The sequence below is a fragment of the Delphinapterus leucas genome, chromosome 4, assembly GCF_059928025.1.
Source record: "Delphinapterus leucas isolate spDelLeu-1000000601 "Yukka" chromosome 4, BTC_Dleu_Yukka2, whole genome shotgun sequence".
Taxonomy (NCBI): Eukaryota; Metazoa; Chordata; class Mammalia; order Artiodactyla; family Monodontidae; genus Delphinapterus; species Delphinapterus leucas.
In genome coordinates, this window is record NC_143132.1 from 10,081,601 (window position 1) to 10,102,298 (window position 20,698).

Genomic DNA, 20,698 nt, shown 5'->3' on the forward strand with positions numbered 1-20,698 from the left:
GAATCGGACACCAACTTCTTATTAGCTGGATGACCTTGAGAAAATGTCCTCTTTAAACCTCAGATTATCTTCTCTTTAAAGTGAAGACGGTATCATAAAACTGATGTGGAGATCTAATAAAATAACATACACAAAGCAGCTAATCTAGAATCTGGCTCCAGCAGCAGCTCGGCACATGGTATTTGAATATTATTTTAAGGCCACCATGTCTGGTTGTGCAGTTAGTGTACTGCACAAAAGTGCCCAATCAGCTAGGAAGGGAGCAAGCAGGAGCTGAGAGAGTCATTTTCTGCCATTTATCTTTCTAGAGGACTCTCCTTGTTTGAATGTGTCTTCTTAAATGTCTGTCTTTGGTTCAATTCATCAGCCAGGAGGGGTGTCCTTTGTGACAGGTGCTTGTCATCCCTTGTGGGTCTTTTACCTTTAACCTCGCTCACAGGCTGCTCCTCCCTCCACTCTCCCTAGGTTCCCTTTAGAAGGCTTTCCCCTCTCCAGGGGGACACAAACCCTACACCAAGGCCCAGCATGGTGGTTCACACCCCAGTCTCTGTTGGGCAGAGAGGAGCTGTCATACCTTTCAGTGCAGGCAGGCTAGAGCTATTGACTGTGCCAGCTCTGTGCTGTGGAGGGGACCCTGATGCCTTACCAGGGTTCACAGCTGAGTGGAGGAGTGATATGTGAAAAGGAACAGTGTCCATGGAATGGGGAGGGCTGTGGCAGGCGGGATGTGACTCCCAGGATTCTTAGGGCAGCGGAAGTGCTCCTGCCCAGCCTAGACATGGACAAATCTGCCTGGAGGAAGCCATACTTGTGTTGAATCTTCAAAGATAAAGACTTGTCCAGGTGTAGTCAGGTAGACATTTCTTCCAGGATGAAGAAATTCAGGATAGAAAATAAAGTTCGTATTAGCAGTGTTATGCACCTTGTCAAGGAACAGGCCCCGGAAGTGATTTTACTAGAACTTTTGAATCCCCGCATGTTCACTTTCTCAAGCTTCCTTGGTCTTCAGTGTTCCCCGGAAGTTGGCAGGAAGGTGCTGTCCTGGCCTCTGAGAGGTGAGGGAAGGGGACCCTAAGACCTGTCCTACTTGGCTGAGGGCTGAGGGTGACTTAGTTCCCAAACACTTCTCAGGCTTTGCTTGACCCCAAGCGTGGCCTTTACTCCAGCTCAGCCCGGCTGTAACCAGATCCCCGTGGCCACTTGCAGAAGAGCCAAAACCCTGTTCCCAGAAGAAGAGATGCCAGTGCCCATTGGGCAGCCTCTCTCCCATCCACACCTTTGACCCAGTTCACCCAAGAAAACAACACTTCTGAGATCAAGCTGCCCTTGGCTTTCTTTAGGAGCTGGGGTGGGGAAGCTATTATGTTTCCACTAAAGGATTGTTTTTTCCCCGAAGAGGAAGCCTAGAGAAGGCCAGGGCCGTGCCCTTCAATTCTCCCATCACTGCATCACAAGCTGGTTCAGGGAATCAACACCATCTTTTTCTGCTGGATTCTCCCTCCCCTAATTAAAGCCTCTTCTTGCCCCTCTGGGGCTGCATGGAAAAAAAAAAAAGGGCTCCAGCCCTCCTCTCTCTGGGAAAATCGAATCTCCTCGTCCCCCATTCAGATCCTTTTATAGTTCCCTGTAGACCTCCAGACACAGACCACCCACTGTAGGGGGAGTCATAGTGAGGGGGGAAGAGCATGGATCTCCTTGCCTGGAGCCCCAACTTGGGTCTCTGTTCTGCACTTACCAGCTATGTAAACTTGGATGAGTTATTTAGTCTTTCTGATTCTCACCTTCCTCATTTGTAAGATGAGATGACACCATCGCCTACCCCATAGAGCCATGGTGAGTAGCCCACGAGATTATGCATGTGTGGTATTTAGCATTCTGCCTAGGATAAAACAAGCTCCCCAGACAGGTTGGCTATTCCTTCCTTAAAATTTTTATTGGCATTTTAAGTTCTGAAAGTGGTACTTGCTCAATGAAAAGAAACTTAAAAATACTGGACTGTATAAAAAAAAGAAGCAAGGAAGGAAGGAAGGAAGGAGAAAAGGAGGGAGGAAAGAAGGAAGGAGAAAGAAAGGAAGGGAGGAAGGAAGGAAGGAAAGGAGGGAGGGAGGAAAAATGGAAGAGAATAAGAAAGAAAGCCTCTCCTTATTCTCTCTCCCAGTAGGTGAAAACCATTCAAACGTAGTATATCTCTTTCTAGTCCATTATTTATGCACATATGATCTTTTAAACATATATTATGTACATATGCCCTTTTATATTTACTTTTTGCAAAAAATTGAAACCCAATATACAAACTATCCAGTAATTTGCTTTTTCTGCTTTGTGTTGTAGAGATAGCTTCACAGTGGTACATGGAGGTCTATCTCTTTTTCTCTATTAACTGAATAGTATTCTATGGCATAACTCGACCACCATTTATCCCACCCATTGCCCATTGACTGAAAAGCAAGTTGTTGTTAGTTGCTTACTTTTATAAGTGATGGTAAGGTAAAGCATCATTGAGTGGACCTCTCTGTGCTCATCTGGAAGTACCTCTTTATGATAAATTCCTAGAAGAGACATTGCTGGGTCAAAAGTTAGGAATATTTCCTATTTTAGAGAAATTGCTAAATCTTACTTCCTAAAACACTGTGTTGTTTTCACACCAAACAACAGTGTATGAGAGGACATTATCCCCACTGCATGAAATGGGGTACCAAAATTGTATATTTCTTTATTTCTTTGGAACTATCACACAAGATGGACCACATTGAAAGAATATTTGTTTCCTGGCCCTAACCAAATAATTTTCGATGTGCAAACTTCTATAGTCATAGCCCATCCAGATGTGCCTACATCTATTGCTCTCCTAGATGGCAATGAGCTACTCCAATCAGGCAAGCTCTCATTTTTACAGAGAGCAATAAAGAAGGAAGAATGCGACTTCTTGGGGTTGTAAATTAGATGTTTCTTTTGTGAAGGTCACACCTGGTCTTCAGTGCCAGAATTTCTCTTATATATTGTCACCCAATTCTTAGAAGCATTTAGCTTTCAAAAGGACACAGCCTGCTTTGCATTGGCAAGAGGGGGCAGGATTTATGGCTCCTGGGTCACAGTTTCATGCCAACTTCTGAGTAGAGTTTTTCCCTATCTAAATTTGGACAATGTGCCTACCTTTCCAGAATTTGATAACTGATGGATTCTCTAACTGATGGATTGACCCCAGAGAAAGCAGAGAATTGGATTATCTATCCAAGAGACTGTGACAAAATCAATTCCTTTCCACAGCATTTCCTTATAGCTCAGAAGACACTTTTTCTTGATGCTGCAATCCAGAATTTCTCATATTTTCAACTTTCAGGGATGTCTAACTATCCAAATAATGACCAACTTTATTGAGAAAGGGAGAGGAAAATTTGGGGGAGGGGAATTGTCAATGAGCGAATTATCTGTACCCTTGTAGCAGAGCCAGGGTCAAGTCTTTGTCAACAGCAGATGGGACAGAGACCTGCCGAAACCATATTACTGACATGAAAGGAAGCCCTGATTCCTCTTCCTGATTCCGCCCCTGACTAGCTGTATGACCTAAGGCAAATTACTTAACCTTTCTGAGTTTCAGTTTTTTCATACGCAAAGTGGGCATCAGTCTTTGCATAACTCATACAATGGTGATGAAGAGAAATGCCATAATGGGTATAAAAAATGTGCTGTCTACTGGGAAACACATAAACATGAAAGGTATGGATAATACTTGGTTTTAAAATCTAGCCTTCATTTTACGGAGTCTGATTTTCTTGGCATTCACAACACTTACTTAGAAACTAATAATATAGCCATGCTGTCAAGAGTACAATTAAGGACAAGTTGGAAGAATGCCCAGATGCTGAGCATTTGATCTCAGTGGAGCACAGCACATTTGAAAGCGCTGGGAAAGCAGGAGCCAGACTTCTGGGGAAGTCCCTCCATGTGACCCTCCCATCCCTCCCACCTCCCATGCTTCTCCCAACTCCTCAACAATTTGCTCCGCTGCGTTCCCTGCAACCTTAAGAGTCTACGATCCCAAGATCAAGGTTTGTCCTACAGAGGGATGGACCAAGGAGGACTCTACTTTTCTTTTCTCCCTTTCCCAGCCACCTGACTCAAGTAGGTAAATAGAGGCTAGGAAAAGTCTTGAAGAAGGATCAGAGTATCTCTGATTTAGGCAGATAGGTGGGAAGGGGAGGGCTGTTTATGAGAACGTCGGACATTTCTTGGCTCTGACTGAGGGTCTACCTTGCCCCACTCCCCATCTTTCCAGAAGCTAGCAGAGAGGACTCTCCTGGACACCCGAAGAGTCTAAGTGAACACACTGCTCACTGACTACCTTGCTCCTGGACTCCCACGCAGGTTGTATGGCTTTTACCCACTTGTCAAATCCTGAACGACTTAGAGAACCAACCAGAAAGGGAGACGTAATGTTGCAGATAAATAGGCATCTCTCGGATTCCTGTCCCATCTAGAAGGTTAATCCACCCTACAAAACCAATGGACCCACCTCCTAATCTCTGGTGTCCCAGCAATTAGATAAATTCCCTTGATGATGGGGACTCCACGAGAGGTCACCTGACAAGCTCCATGAGTGAGAATGACCCATTCCCCTCTGCTGAGGCCAAGTCGCAGGCTTGCTGTCACTGAAGGTCACTGCAGTGCCCCTTCCCGTAGATCCTGACCTCAGGAGTCTCAGGCCTCTTCCCCAACTCCTGATGCCACAGATACAGCCACGGCAACAGGCAGTTCTGGTAAGTTCTGAAATAAAGGAACTTAGGTCAGAGTTCTCACCAGAAACAGGGCACACAGCCAGGGGAGCACCGGGCCGGGGAGGCAACACCATTTGAGTAAACAAAAGGACTTTTCAGAAACGCTCTCTGAACCTACTCAGGCCCCCGCTACCTTCGTGGAAGGTGGGAACGGCCATCTAGTGGGATCCCCCAAACCCCCACGCACAGCACCTGAGTCCCGCCTGGCATTCATGTTGCTTTCCCATTTGCTAAAAGGCAGATTACCTCCATTCTCTGTTGCTAATTCAGTTTCAATGTCTTATTTTGTATGAACCCATACTCTTGTGATCTGGTAGCATGTGAAAAATAATTTAAAATATTTCGTTTGATACTCTCTTCAGAATTCTCAGATGGTGGCATGAATGCATTATGGAATGTCTGCTTGTAAATGACTCGTGTGGTGGGTGTGAATGTGTGGTGTATGTGTGTGTTATGTACAAGCGTGTAGCATGTGTCGTGTTATATGTGTTCTGTGTGTGGTGTGTGTAGTATATGGCGTGTGTTGTGTGGGGTGTGTGTGTGTGTGTGTGGTATGTGTGGGGATGTGCACAGATGCACACATCTTCACGAGCATGCCCATGCTTGTGAGTACATGTCCTCTACACTGAGCAGTGGGATAGGAACAGAGCTAAGAAAACACACGAGCCTCACAAATTTACTGCAAAGCTTCACAAAGATGCAAAGCTCAGATTAATTCACTCATCAGAGAACCATTTACAAAGGTTTTGGTACGTCTCGTTTTGGCACATACATAGGAGGAAATCTACAAGGAAAACCAGGATTGCCGGGCTCATGATGAATCATTTATTTGTTCATTTGATACCTATTCATAGATGTCCTACCTTGGGCACCATCCGCTGTGCCTGTACCGCTGGCTACACGGTGAAGTACCACAGTGACAGGGACCCTGTCTTCAAGGAGCATACAGTCTTGGGGGAGAGAAAGCTCACGACAGTGCAGCCTGGGAAGTGCTTTGGCAGAGGAAGTACAGGGAACTCTTTAGCCCCCTTTGCTTTGATAACCCTTCCTGGTTTAGCCTCGACCTGACTGCAAGACTCCTTCTTGTTACTCAAACCTACCAGCCTCAAATCTGGCTCAGCTTTGGGATGCCTTGAGGAGCCCTCAGGAAAGGAAAGCGATGCTGGGTCCCTGCTGCAGGGAAAGCCAGAGCAGCTGAGCACAGACTGGGCTTTGAGCTTCCTATAGGGCATGGCAAAGAGGGAAACACAAAAGACCACATGACCAAACTGTCTCCTGAAAAACTCTGACAGGTTACATCATCAAATGGTAAAATTTCTCCTCTGTCATTCATCTATTATCTAATTATTGATTTCAAGTGCAGCTAGAGCGTGCTGTATCCTCTAATTGCAATATTCTCTCCTTCTCCTTCTTGATTCTCACCTTCCCAACGTTTTGCAGAAATGAATACAACCTGATGAAGAAAACTTGAAATTTTTACTCAAAATTTATTATTATCTGCAATTTTCAAGGTGGATTTTAAGACAATATTTAAATCTTTTATAGTAAGAAACGTTTCAAACATACCAAAGAGTATGTGTACACATAACTTACTTTCAAGGTATAAAATAAGCATTCATGTACTCACCTCAGAGCTCCAGAAGTAGAACATAAAAATATATTGAAACTCTCTTTGCTTTCCTTCTAATTATCAGGTAAATACTATCTGAAACTTAGTGTTTATTATTGCCTGATTTTCTTTGTAGATTTTCCCTTAGGTATGTGCCAACACAAAGACCCTAATTTCAAAGACCCTAGTTTTACATGGGTTCACCTAACTCATCAGCTCACCACTAAGTTAGATCCAAAGCCCTGGCCTCCCGGAATAGCCAGGCCACTTGGGCTGCGACAACTTTAGTGGTCACCTCTCTGGATTTGTGCCCATGCTTTGCTTTTTTGGCCTCTGATCAATTCCCCAAGCCGTGTACTTAAAGAGCATTTAATATTTTATCCAGCATTATAATGTGCTTTGAAGAGAGCAGCTTTTAGGATATGTTGGGTGCCATATTGCCAGGGAAGTCTACCTGCCCCTTCATGGGCCTTTCCAATTGGCAGTCAGATCTTCAGTGTACGAAACCTCATTCTGTGCAAATCCAGTGTATTGAAGCACAACCAAAGGGAAAATATCTTGGGGAAAGAACTGACCTTTACAAGACTGTCTGCCATAGGCCAGCTATTACAAAATGTAATCCTCACCTAATGCTTTGAAGGAGATGCTTTCATCCTCACAGACTGAGTCTTTGGTAGTTAAGAAATCAGTACACAGTTACACAGGGGTGGAGCTGGGACTCAGAACCCTTTATTGTGCTACTTTATAGATTCAATTGTTTCTTCACAGCTCTTCTCCAACCATAGAAGAGTTTTTCTCTGCTGTTTAGAAAGTTATCCAGTGTCTTCTTAAACAGCAAAGGACCAAGACTTCTCTTTCACCAACTGATGTCACACAACCTCATGCAAAATCTAGAATTCTAGCCAATTTTTAGAAAACCTTATTACCAACATTTTTATAACTTAGAAAGAGTATATATATATATATGTGTGTGTGTATGTATATATACATACATGTATGTATATGTATATACACACACACACACACCTTCTTTGAAAATAATGAAAAAACCCTTTAAATAACTTTGAGACAGACTGTTCTTGAGTATCTTCAGGCTTCACAAGTCCCAGCACAATACCCTAAAATCATAGATATTCATTAAATGCTTCTTGAATGAACAATTGACATTACTCGTTACTGCAGAATCAAAATGTGTCCACAAACATCAATGTCATGGATAATTCAAAATGTGTTGAGGTGTTACAAAGGCACGTGCCTCCAAGATTAGGGTTTGAACATTCCAATCCACCCTGTGCTGTTCTCAAACACATTTCTTCTCCCTGAGTCAGTGTGCATCCACTCCCCAAGCTTTGTCATTTCTTTTAGCACCTCGCACCCTCCTCTGGTATGTGGGAGAGTTTGAGTCCCAGATTTCAGTGAATCTGAAATCAGTGCACTCGATTTCTCTCTCTCAGGTGCTGTCATTGGTCTCGGTGAGGAGGCTTGTGCCCTGGTGCACCCCTTCCCAGCATATGTACCTGCCCCTGAGAGCGATGATGTCCTTAAACACCCCCTCTGCTGGGGGAGCCACTGCCATCTTGCAGATCTGTGATGCTTCCTGATACATTATCAGATTTTTCCATTAGACTCTTTGGGTTTACTGATAACCCTCTTCAATGTGCTCACTTAAGAAGGGCAATATCTTGCTTCTCTTCAGTTGGTGGAGTCACCTAATCTCATCCAAGGATCACCTTCCGTTAGTGGCTTTGAGAAAGTCCATCTCTTTCCCTGGCAAGCTCATCTTTGGAAAGAGGTTGCTGTTGAAAACGTGAACCCATGGAGGCTCCAGCTTTGCTTTGCTAGTCTAAAGAGACAAGAAAGCAAATAACTTTTTCAATATCACTTTAAGGGGAAGTGTAAGACTGCCTCTTTGAACTGGGAAATATTTATTTTTTAGTGCACCGCTCCTGGCAGGTTTGCATCAAAAGGCTCTATGTATGGGGAAGGAGGTGGGGACAGGTTAATCGCCTTGAGAGAAACAGCTTGTAACATTAGCTTCTTTCTATCCACCTTTTCTCCAGCAGTAAGAAGAGCTCAGCTCAGAACTATGAAAACTTGAATGCTTGGAAGCCTTCATCTGACTACACGTTCATGTTCTAAGGAAACTGGTCTCTAGGTGTTTAGAATACTGAGAAGCAGTTTTTCTTAGATCCTGCCCTAGCTCATTGAAAGATTAAAAAACAAACAAAAAATAATACATTTTTATTTAACCTCCTTCTCTAGAATTTTGCTACCAACTCTAGTGTCAAGAGCAACAAATTTAGTATCTTAGAACATTTAGCAGTCTCCAAAAAGTAAAATGTTTCTTAATTACAAGAAAAGTTAAGCTTGTATCATTTGAACAACAGGGAATTTAAGTAAGCTCAGATTAGAAATAGAAAATATAATTTTCAAATCAGTACCTGAGACAATTGAAAATTATCTGGCTAAATTGAAATGCATACTATATATCTTCAATTAAGTGACCAAAACCCATGAATGCACTCTAAATAAATTTGTATTTATTATGATGAATGAAATCAGATTTTTACTTTGGGAGGAAGAAAAGCGCAATTTTTCCAAATTGCCATGTATGATTTTAGAAAGGTAGAAGAAAAGTGAGACACATTAGAATGAAAGAATTGTCTCATTCAATTTTGTGCATTTTTCTTGACAAAGAGGCAACATCATTTGCCCCCCACCTCAACCCTACCCTTTTCATACTATCATCCTGGCTTGAAATTCTACCCATTCTTGCAGGTGAGTTGCAAGTTCCATTTCTGGGAATCCTTTTCCATTCATTCCAGTCCAGGCTGATCCCTCTTTGGCCTCCAAAGGCGCTTACTGCTCTGTTTTCTCATCTGGCTTCAGTTCCTTCAACAAATACAAGCCCCACTGAGGTTCCCAGCTCTATGCTGCGTCCTGGGGACGCTGCAGTGAACATGACCCATCCCTGCTATCCAAGAGGAAGAGGTAATTAAAACATGAGATGAGTCCACTGTAAAGGTAAGTTCAGAGGGTACTGAGAACCAAGGACTGAGCATTGCTGAGGCAATGAGAGACACACCCAGAGAAACAACTTAGGACTGCAGGACCCTGTAGCTCAGCTGCTCTGCGCCTCCTTTTCTCATCTGCAAAGAACAATTGTTTCAAAGGTGTGTCAGGATTAAAGGAGGTAAACTCTGTAAAGCCCCTGTCCCAGGGGCCAGCACTTTTGCACACTCAATGCATCCCTTCTGGGAAGCTTCGTTCTATGAAGCATCTGAACCGGGAGACAGAAGGAAGGCCAACAACTTCTCAAACCAAAAGTTTGAATAAGATAGTGTTGTTCACGATAAGTAACTTCTGCTCTAGTTTATGTTAAAAAGTCAGCATAACACCAAAATCCTAAATAAGTGTGCTCGAGAAATGAAAGTTTATCATTTCTATTTCCACCAGTTCAAGAGCTAACATCTGCCATATCTTTCCAGAGGTGCACAAATTGCTTAAATTCTATCCATTCAGCTCATTTCTCAAAACTATTTCAAACTGAACCGAAACACAAATAGATTCCTCTGTATACATACCACTATTCCAACTGGGGAAGTTACTTTTGTAGAGAAATTCTTGGTTAAGTGATAACGTGGCACCTGGCAGCGAACCCAACAGACATTTCTGTTAAACTGGGCATAAAGTAGTGATCCTTTAAGGATACTTACTTTCTTTGTAAGTCATCAGCTTATGATTGGGGAATATTTAGCAGTTTTTACTTTGCACAAGACTGTGGGAGTGCCTTTCAAATCCAGGGATGACAAACATCTAAGGGGACACAAAGCTGACCTCCCCAGCTCCCGTGGTGGCGATGGGTGGGTTTGCGGTAGGCAGAAGAAACGCTGGTAGACCAGCAGCCACAACATCCCTAAGTCCCTGAGGCCTGATAGAAGTAGAGGTTTGCCTCTTGGCACAGCTGCCATGGCCAACCCACTTCTCCATAATTCTCAGTTCCTGGGGGCCGTCCGTCCTCATTCTATGATTCTAGCTTGATGAATAGAGGACCAGGAAACTCAAGGTTTGGATATAAAATAAATATAATTTAAAGATTACTGCTGTACAGCAGAAACTAACATAACGTTGTAAATCAACCATACTCCAATAAAAATTATTTTTGAAAAAAGGAGGCAGGCATAAAGAAAGAAAATTGATGCTGATTGCAACAACAAGCAAACACAACGAATTACACTGACCAGAAGTCCTCAAGTAGACATAAACGTGCAGAAAGACCTTGGGGGAAAAAAAAGAACTTCATAGGATTTAGTTTGTGAGAAGTATCAGGTTTTATGACATAAGATACTATGCTTAAAGACACATAAAATAATTTTAATATCAGTGTATCAGTCTCCAAAAGAGATCTTTCCATACTTATGTATCAGGAGACCTCTCCTGGAACTATTTTGGTTTTTATTATTTTTGTTGTTTACTGTAAAGTAAATACCAAAGCTACTTGAAAAGAATCAAAAACTAATAAATGTAATTTTCATAAGAAAAAAATTAAAAAATAAAAATTACTTGAAGCAATTTTGAAAAGTTTTATGTATCTAATTGAGTGTGGGACCCTTCAGATTATCATTTTTTTTTTTTTTTAACTAAAAGACTGGTACTATCCTTGCCTCATCATCCATGTTTTTCACCAAACTTTAGCCATTTGCAGAGTTCCAATCTACCCTCCAAGAACCAAGGTTCAGGCTACTGTATATATTTCTCTAAATTGCAGCACAGTCTCCAAAGCCATCAAAACAGAAGCTTATTCCTATGTAAAGTAAAAAAGGCCAACTTGAAAAAAAAAAAAACAACAACAACATTGAAACCAAAACCAACTTAAATTTTTCTCATATTTGAATGTTTCCCTTTCCATAAATTCAGAAAACAGTTTGCTAATTAATTTCCTTACAGTGACTGGAAGAGCAGACCAAAGAAAACCAAACAAATGTAGAAACATAAGCGATGCTTCCCAATGAACGAAGAATTAAAATCCTAGCTCACTGTATGTATGTAGAATATCCTAAGCCAGTGCTCCCCAATGAAATAATCAATTCCAACCTGTTTTGGAGTTTTCTAGACACAACTTAAAGTGCCTCCCTAGGCTTTGCATGTACTGTCCCCTCACCCCGGAATACTTTCCATGCCTTGTCTGTCGGTCTGTCTGTCTTATTCAAACAGAAATTAATTCTTCAAATGTTAGATCTGTCTTTTATTCTTTTATAGACACTTTCTTAATCCCCTCAGAAGAATTCATTACTTCCTTACTCCTTGGAATCTCATAAAAGTATTTCTTGTGGCACATATTCTGATGTTTTCTTATTAATTCTTTCCATATCTGTATCTCATTGTAGACTGAAGTGACTGTACTCTTCTTTATGTTTACAACATTGTACATAGTAACCAGGGCATGGTAAGTGCCTCACAGATGTTTCTTGAACTGAATTGTGATGACCTTGAACTTACATTACTGTTTAGTTCATTTTCTTTCCATTAATTCTTCCTTAGGTTGACCCCAGTTCCACCTCCTTTAACTTCTACTCACTGCCCCTATTTCACCCTTTTGAGGCAACACAGAATAAGTTTATTTCCTCTAAAGCCTCATGCAAAATGGAAGGCATCATTCATGACACCCATAATGAAACACCCCTCAATCTTACCCACATGACATGTTTCTAGGACCCCTCACCTGTGCATGGATATGTATACTTTTGCATCACTTCCTCCAAGTGTGGTGGCCAGAACGAGAGCCCAGAGAGCAGACGTAGCAGCATGAAGCATCACACTTCTGCTGGAGCAACCTACAATTATATCAGGGTCTTTTTAACATATGACACTGCACTACTGATTCCAGTGAAATTCAATACACTCTAAGTCAGAAATAAACTGGCATTCATGTTACTATAGTCTCTCGTTTGCACACTTTAACAATTTGATCACATTTTTTGTAAATGATCTTAAATAATTCTCCAGATATAGGCAAAGACCGTCTGGCTATTGGCAAATAGGGATGTCTTTTTGACCTTGTGAATTATCCAATCATGGATCATCGTGTGAGCAAGGCTGATAAATACCACGAGGACAGATAAACAGGATGACTGTCAGACCTGAGGCTGGGGATTCTCTGTAGAAACCTGCTGCAATGGACCTGCCTACTGTTAAGCCGTGGACATGTGTCCCACGCCAGCGGGCGAAGAGCTGCTTCCCTGAGCCCCTGGAGTCTATGACAAGGAGTCGCCAGGAGGCGGCTCAAGCTTTGTGTTCAGTGGCCAATCCAGCTGGATAATGCTCCGGCCTCAGCAGTTGTTAAATCTTACCAGTTGTTAAATATTTTGACCACCCTCTTCCCCCTCAGCTGAAAGGGGATTTCACAGGGCCTCCAAGTACACAGATGACTGTTTCAGAGAATCATAGCCGGTGAGTGTCCAAATCCACAGGGAATAAGGCAAAAGGAGATGCGTTCAGCTCTAGCAAGGACTCAGTGTGGACTCCGGGATGCGGGGCTGACCCAGGATGTTCCCGTTCTCCCATCGGTCAGCCTTGTAAACCAGATGGGTCTCCCCAGGCGTTGAGGATTAAAGCCCAGGCCTGCCTGATCACGGCTCCGCACAGTTCCTCGGGGTCTGAGATCCTCTAGGCTGAAAGCCAGAAGAGAAGGAGCATGTGTAGGAGGAACCATTCTCTAATATTAGTCTCTTGACGCTAATAAGAACTGAAACAAATGATCGTTTACTGGTATCTTGCACCAAACCCGCCTGGAGAAGAGAAACTATCAGATGTTTTAACTCAACAGCTGCACATCAAAAATAGTAGTCTTTGAGACCCTGGGAGCTGCGGAACGAATGCCAGAAGCAGGTCCAGGACGTTGGAGGCGCTGACGTTTCTTGTTCCTGGAATGAAAGGAAGCAGCATTGCTGTCACAGGTCCAATTCAATGCATTAGTGATTGCGATCACACTACTCGTGTGTGTGTGTGTGTGTGTGTGTGTGTGTGTACACATGCTTGAGCGTAAGCACTCATTCCAACACAGGCAACCAATGGTTAAGGAAAGTATGTGTTAAAGAGCTAGTTAATCACCATTCAAAAATCTCTCTAGGGCTTCCCTGGTGGCGCAGTGGTTGAGACTCCGCCTGCCGATGCAGGGGACACGGGTTCGTGCCCCGGTCCGGGAGGATCCCACATGCCGCGGAGCGGCTGGGCCCGTGAGCCATGGCCGCTGAGCCTGCGCGTCTGGAGCCTGTGCTCCGCAATGGGAGAGGCCGCAACAGTGAGAGGCCCACGTACCGCAAAAAAAAAAAAAAAAAAAATCTCTCTAAAAGGATCCATGGGTTTGTTTTCTTCTAAACTAATCCATCGGGCAACTCACACATTTAAAAAAGCTACGTCTATAGACAAGGGCATTCTGTGCACCATCTAGGCATTTCTCCCACGGGTTATACCACAGAATACACAGAATGTGGTCAATTCTCTAGGAAACGTGATTTCCATACACAGGCTGCTATTGGTGTCATCGGGCTGGTAGTACATCAGCCTGCACCAGGATGGGTATACTAGTTGTTCTACAACCAGCATCTGTTCTGATGGGTCAGTGTCTAGACTGTACAGATTGGTAAATACTTTGAATATTGTTCCCAGTTATCGTGGGCTTGTAATTGAGAAATAGTACCATGAACATAGGAAACAATGGCATAGTGTTCTCTGGTTTGGAAAGCAGAGCTGCTTTCTGGAGCGACCGGCTGCTCAGTTGACATTATATTCTTTTGTTCACCAGTGGCAGTTGTGTAAGGTTCTACTATGTGTTTGTTTGTTTGTTTGTTTGTTTGTGGTACGCGGGCCTCTCACTGTCGTGACCTCTCCCGTTGCGGAGCACAGGCTCCGGACGCGCAGGCTCAGCCGCTCCGCAGCATGTGGGATCTTCCCGGACCGGGGCACGAACCCGTGTCCCCTGCATCGGCAGGCGGACTCTCAACCGCTGCGCCACCAGGGAAGCCCTCTACTATGTGTTTTGAATCTAGAAATCCACTGACTTTGGTCTGATCTTTCATGATATTTATAACTTGTTTAGTTATGTTTAGGATTTAAAAAAAAATCTTTAGTTAGCACCAGTAAAAAGCATTATTGCTATTAAAATTTTATTATAAAGGTTCTTCAATAAAAATAGCTTTAAGTTCTTTTCCTCCAACTGAAATAATTATTTTTATAATGCAATTCTTGATAATCAAGAGTTTTCTTTGAATCCCAACAGCAAGTAACAGAGCAAAATTATAGCTTAACCAAACAAAAACTTCAGAGGGTAAGCAGTCCAGGGCTGGTATGGTGGTTACCTGATGGATGGCTCCCTAAAATACTCAGGGACCCAAACTCCTTCCAGCTCTGTGCTTCGCCAGTACTAAAGTACAGCCTTGTTCCTCAAAGTTCAGTATTGCAGCCAAAGCTCCAGCCATTGCACCTTTATTCCAAGTATCAGAGTAGAGAAAGAGAGAAAAAAAAGAACACAACAGAGAACGCCTTCCAACTGTCATTCAAGGTAGGATGCCAGAGTCTGTTATAAAACACACAGCAGGTGGCAATCTGATGACTTTGACTACACACTTGTAACCTGGGCTTTGTAGAGAATGGAATGAAAAGGTGCAACATTTAGCTTACATTGTATTGGTCAGAACTTATCCAAAACCGGATCACATCTAACTGCAAAGGATGTTAGGAAAGTTTGGTTTTTTTAAGTGACCATGGGCCCAATTAAAAATCAAGACTTCTATTGCTATGGAAAAAGATTAGACCACATACTGGGAGACAACTAGTCATTTCTTCAGCAAAAGCCATGCCTTTAGAGAGGAACAGGTTATATCCTATTCACTTCTGCACTGAATATTCACTAGCTATTCTTATCCTATTCAGAGGTCTATTCACTTCTGTACTGAGCCACCTAGAAAGAGGGTATTCATAATTTTCAGACCCCCAGGTGGTTTTATAACTTCATTCACTCATTCACTCAATATTGACAGAACACCTATTATGGGATGAGACCTCTACTAGGGTTTAGGGATAGTGAGATGTTCATCATGGCCCCTGATGTCATGGGGCTGTCAGTCACAGAGAAGGACCAGCACTGAACAAGTGAAGGTAATAGAGTGTATACAATGGGAAGCTTGGGGCAGGGAGACCCAAGTTAATGTGAAGTGACTAGCATGTGGATGACTAAAAGGTACTGACAGAGTATTCCAAGGAAAGGGAGCACATGTCCCAAGGCCTGAGAATTAGAGAGAACACAAGATTTTTGAGGACCTGGCCGATTTTCAACATCTCTGGAGTGTTGAATTCAGAGGGGAGAGTGCTGAGAGATAAGGTTGGTGAGAGGCAGGGACCCCAGTATGAAGAGTCTCTCAGCCATATTAGACTCTGTAACGTGCTTATGGGCATTGGGCAGTCATTGAAAAGGAGGCTCATTGTGGTTGCTGTCTAATAACCATACCCAGCCTCTACTGAATGCTGAATATGTGCTTGACATTGTGATAAACGTATTCCATGCATTGCCTCATTGAATATTCACAATAAACCCTGAGGCAGATACGATTTCATTGTCCCCGTTCCATAAGTGAGAAAAGTGAAGGCCAGAGAGCTGAAGAAACTTGCTCAGGGTCACTTAGTTAACAAGCGGTTGTAGCAAGACCGACACAGAAATAGTCTGAAGCCATCCTCAGTCCATGGCCTAGACTCCGTGCAAACTAGATGGGGCCGAGGCTGGAGGCTAGCTATCGGAAGGCACTAGGTGTACAAACACGTTATTTTAAACTACAACCTTCACTTCGACTGCAAATCATTTCAGAGATCCTGGCTCCGAACCTGCCTCATGGTGCTGGTTTTTGACAGTTTGACCACTCTGGTACACCCCACTTGTTCATTTTTAAATGGATACTGTTCTCTCTACTCTGCCAGTCTAACAGCACCCTTGTCTGCCTCGGTAGACCCGAGTTGTCTGACCTGTGGGTCACGGGGTCCTCTGATTGGTTCTAGGAGCATATGGCGCTCTCAACACCAGCCGCTGTGATGCTGAGCATGGATGATTCCCAATAACCTAGAAAAGAGGGGATATGGGAAAAGGAAGAAGCCCTAGTGCTGGTACTTTTGGAAAATCCTTCCTACTCCTGCTTTAGATTTTTAGTGTTCATTTGTTCCCCTGGCACAATTAATGTTACTGACTGCAGTGGGCCAAACATAGTGACCCCAGAGTCAGGTGGCTCCTTGGATCAATATGCACGAGGTTTCTTTGCTGCAGTAGGGCTGACTCCTGACGCACAGTCTGAGTCAAAACTCCAGGGTGCCCTCTTTTCCCCGTGCATGAGTGCAGCCTCCTCTCTGTTGGCTACTGTGCAGAGAGCTTAGCCAGCACCAGGCAGTGTCGTGTCAAGATGCCAGACCCTGCTGTTACTATTTTTGACAGCAGCGGTAACTTACCACCAAACCTTGGACTCCGAGGGCCAGGAAGGCCCATGTTCTCATCCACATCTGGCACTGCTGCTAAAACCAGCTCTGTTTTGTCTGCATTGACAGCATACTGAGAAAATCCAAGCATCCACAAAACAGAAAATCTGACAAGTAAAAATACCTCAGTAATGTACAAAGAGTTGAGGTAATGGGTTTATTCATTGTAAAAGCAGCTGGTTTTCCTTGTCGATGTTTGTTTGGTTTAAAACAAGGGAAGATCCTTGTTGCCAAAGGAATGGATGGAATACACTGTAGTTTCTTCTCTTTGAGGTCTCTCACTTCTAATAGAGGCAAACTGTCGATGAGTCTGCCAAGAGCCCTAATCTTCTTTGTCTGGATGATGTGTTAGATGGAGTTTAAAATTCTGGGATACAGCCTTTATCACATGCTTTTCTTTGTGGGAGGATCAACCCTCCACCTTCCTGACATGAATTTTATGATGGAACAAAAGAAAAGCTCAGAGCTTATTCTGATGGAATACTGTATTATGCTAAATGCTTTTTTTCTGGATAGAATCAGAATAATATTTTAAATTCATTAGATAGTCACTGAACCATAAAGTGTTCTCAGTGAGAGCAAAGTGTTGACACTTATCTATACTGCTGCATGAAACGAGAATCAGTCCTGTGGTGGGGAGGAGAAAAGAGAGTATCAATTTGGTTTTTACCACAAAGCTAGTAGGAAATGAGGGACTCGGTGACTTTTGTCTTTTACTTTGGGAGTTTTGTATATGCCACACACAGCTATTCCTGTGAAAATGCACAGTGGAGTTTGCACTCGAAAGAAGCAATAGGATTGAACGGGGCCTGTCATATCAGCATTGGTGTTTTGTTGCTTGTGATACCATCATTAGTGGTTTCTATTTGGGGACGGGTGTTCTTGGGGAAAAAAAGGTAAAGAGAGATGTGTGACAGGGAAGAACAAATCTGACTCCATATTGGATCTGTTTCTTTTTCTTTAACCTTTGTATTCTATTGTTTTTACTACAATTTAATCACTAATGGGATGTTGCCTATAGCTTAAAGTATACATAATGGCCTGTCTCCAGGAGCCCTGCCTCCCATGCCTGAGCTTTAAGCTAAAATATCTTTGTTTAGCTCCCAGGAAACATCCTGACCACCTGTGAATGGCTGAAGAAAGAAGAAATTAACACATCCCCTCCAGTGTCTGACCAGAACCAGGAAATAGCTGCAACAACTTATCACCATTTTTACTTTACCTCCTCACCTCCTCTCTTTGCTCTATAAAAGAAACTAGCATTCAAACCCGGGCAAGAGGGTTCTTTGGGACACGAGTCCACCATCTTCTTGGTCTGCTGGCTTTCTGAATAAAGTCGCTTTTTCTCTCCCCAACACCTCGTCTCGTGATCGATTGGCCTGCTGTGCAGAGAGCAGAGTGTGAGCTTGGCTCGGTAACGGATGGAGTGAACACAAGGAAGAGAAGGGCCCCAAAGGCCCCAAAGCAGCAGAGGTGGATCCCCCAGGACGACAACTTCATGATCTCGACAGCTTTTCCAAATACAACACAACTTCATTTCTCATCTACATTTTCCATATTTCCCGGAACCGTAGGCTGTTTACAGAGTCAGGAGAGTTTTTGCTTTGACATGAAGTAATCCTGTCCTTTGGGAGCCCCCAAAACTTAGCCAAGGTTTAAGAGAGTTCCAGAAACCACATTTTCGGTCCACCGTGGGCTTGTTTCCTGTTGTGGGTGCTTATGTTGGAGGAAACAACCACACTGCTAGCGCTTTTAAAGCTTTACTATATGGGAATATTTTTTTTTTCGCTTATAAAATCAGTCGTGCTGTGAAAAATCATGAAACTACTTCAAAATGTTCTTTACTGTCATTAAAATTAGCCTGGCTCAAAATGTTATGACATTTAAAATTAATTATACACCAGCAATCTATTTCAAGATTATCTGGGACTGAAGAAAATAAACAAGAACGGACAAAGAAAAAAACCAAAACCCTGAAGTAATTCTGCAAAGCGGATCATTTTTATTAAATGTATCCATTTCTATTCAAATCATTTACGCCTATGTAGTGCAACAGTTTCTAATGAGCACCCTTACAGCTGAAGACTGCTTGAACTGAGTAAATGTATTACTGAGCTCTGTGCTAGCAGCTCAACAGCCTGTACAACGTTCCAGAGGGTTCCAGAAGGTTCCAGCTCCCAGGTTGGGGGAGAGGGGTCCATGGTAGAAGTAGATGTAGACCTGGTTCCACAGGGGTCTCAGGAACTTCTCATTCTTCCTCTGAGATGGAAACTAGGGACAGTTCTTCTCACATGGTAATATGCCGGGTCAATTAGCCAAATGCAAGCCATCAGGGGAAGAGGGAAGCTACATTGGTGCCACCCTCGAGGGTCCTGGAGAGGGTTGCTGACTGCAGATGTTAATAGCTAAGCAGGCTGGAGGCCAGAAGTGACCCTTGATCAGTGACTCTGGGTTTCCAGGCTGTGAGATGTGCTGAATGGGAGATAAACCGTGGGAGGGGGCCTGGGTACGCACGACCCTTGGCAGAGTGTCCCCGCAGGTCCCCTGTCCTGTGCCCAGCTGCAGTGTTGGGCAGTGCTGGGCAGAAGCCAGCACACAGGTACAGCCCTCCCCTCAGAGGCTACAGTCGGGTGGGAAGACAGACTCACAGACACCTAACTGCAGACCAGGGCTCCAGGCCGCTCTGGGAGATGAGAGCGGGGGCCCACGGTGCTCTCCCCTCAGACTTTGAAATCCCAGTTTACGCATTTGACTCTTTATTTCAGAAGATGTTTTGTGGGGGCGGGAGGTGTGCTTTATTCACTTTTCTCTGTTTCAGTTGTGGAACCACATAGTGGTATGAATTATTTCACTCATAGGGGAAAGAAAAAATAAGTTCACACATGTAACTGCATTGTGGTATGGGGTACCAACGTCCACTACGTCATAGGCATCCTTTGTGGGAAGGTTTTTTTCCTTACAAGTTTTCTAAGGGCCAGGAATCCCTTGATCTCCTTTGCCTCTGTATCGCTGGAGGCTAGGAAGAGGGAGGGACAGCTAGATAGAGAGGGAGAGAGAGAATATGCATGGGGCTCAATGAACATAGACATTCCTATCTCCTCAGCCACCAGTCAGTCTGAACATTTGTCCACAGTCTCACGATTACCCTTCCCCACCTTTCCTTCTTCTCACTGGTCTGGAATTGCCAGTCTCTTAGCCAAGGTAGATAATGAATGCAGGGAGGGATGATCGTTCATACTTTGCCAACAGCTTCGAATTAGATATGGCCCAGTTTCCTGATAGCCCCTCCTCTTACACACACCAGCGTGGACACTGGTTCTGAGCCCACGGGCAGGCAGCAGAGCCCTCTCTGTGTTGGGCCTCACCCCCTCTCGGTCCCCAAGGCACATGGAAAGCCAGGTGTGTGTAAGTATTCCAGCAAGGCCAGGGAAACAAGAAAGAGAGCAACTGAGATGTCGAGATTAAAAATAGGATAAACAGGAACTGAAAAGTCTGGGTTTCTATTTCTTTTCTGGTTCACTTTGTTTTCACATTCCTCCAGTGAACTGCTGTAGCTAGAATTTTTCTCAATTAAGCGGTCATTTGTCGTCTGGGATAAGAAAATAAGACTTCTCGGACTTCTCCATGTAAAATTCCCCACCCTCCTCCTGACAGCGTGTTCCTTCTCAGCACCTATGAGAACAATCATCTAAAAAAAAAAAAACAGTATCAACTTCAGGCTTTGCCCAGAAAAGTTAACACAGTTCCCTTCACAGCCCTCTATGGTCTCAAATTGAAAATGATATAGATGTAGGAATAT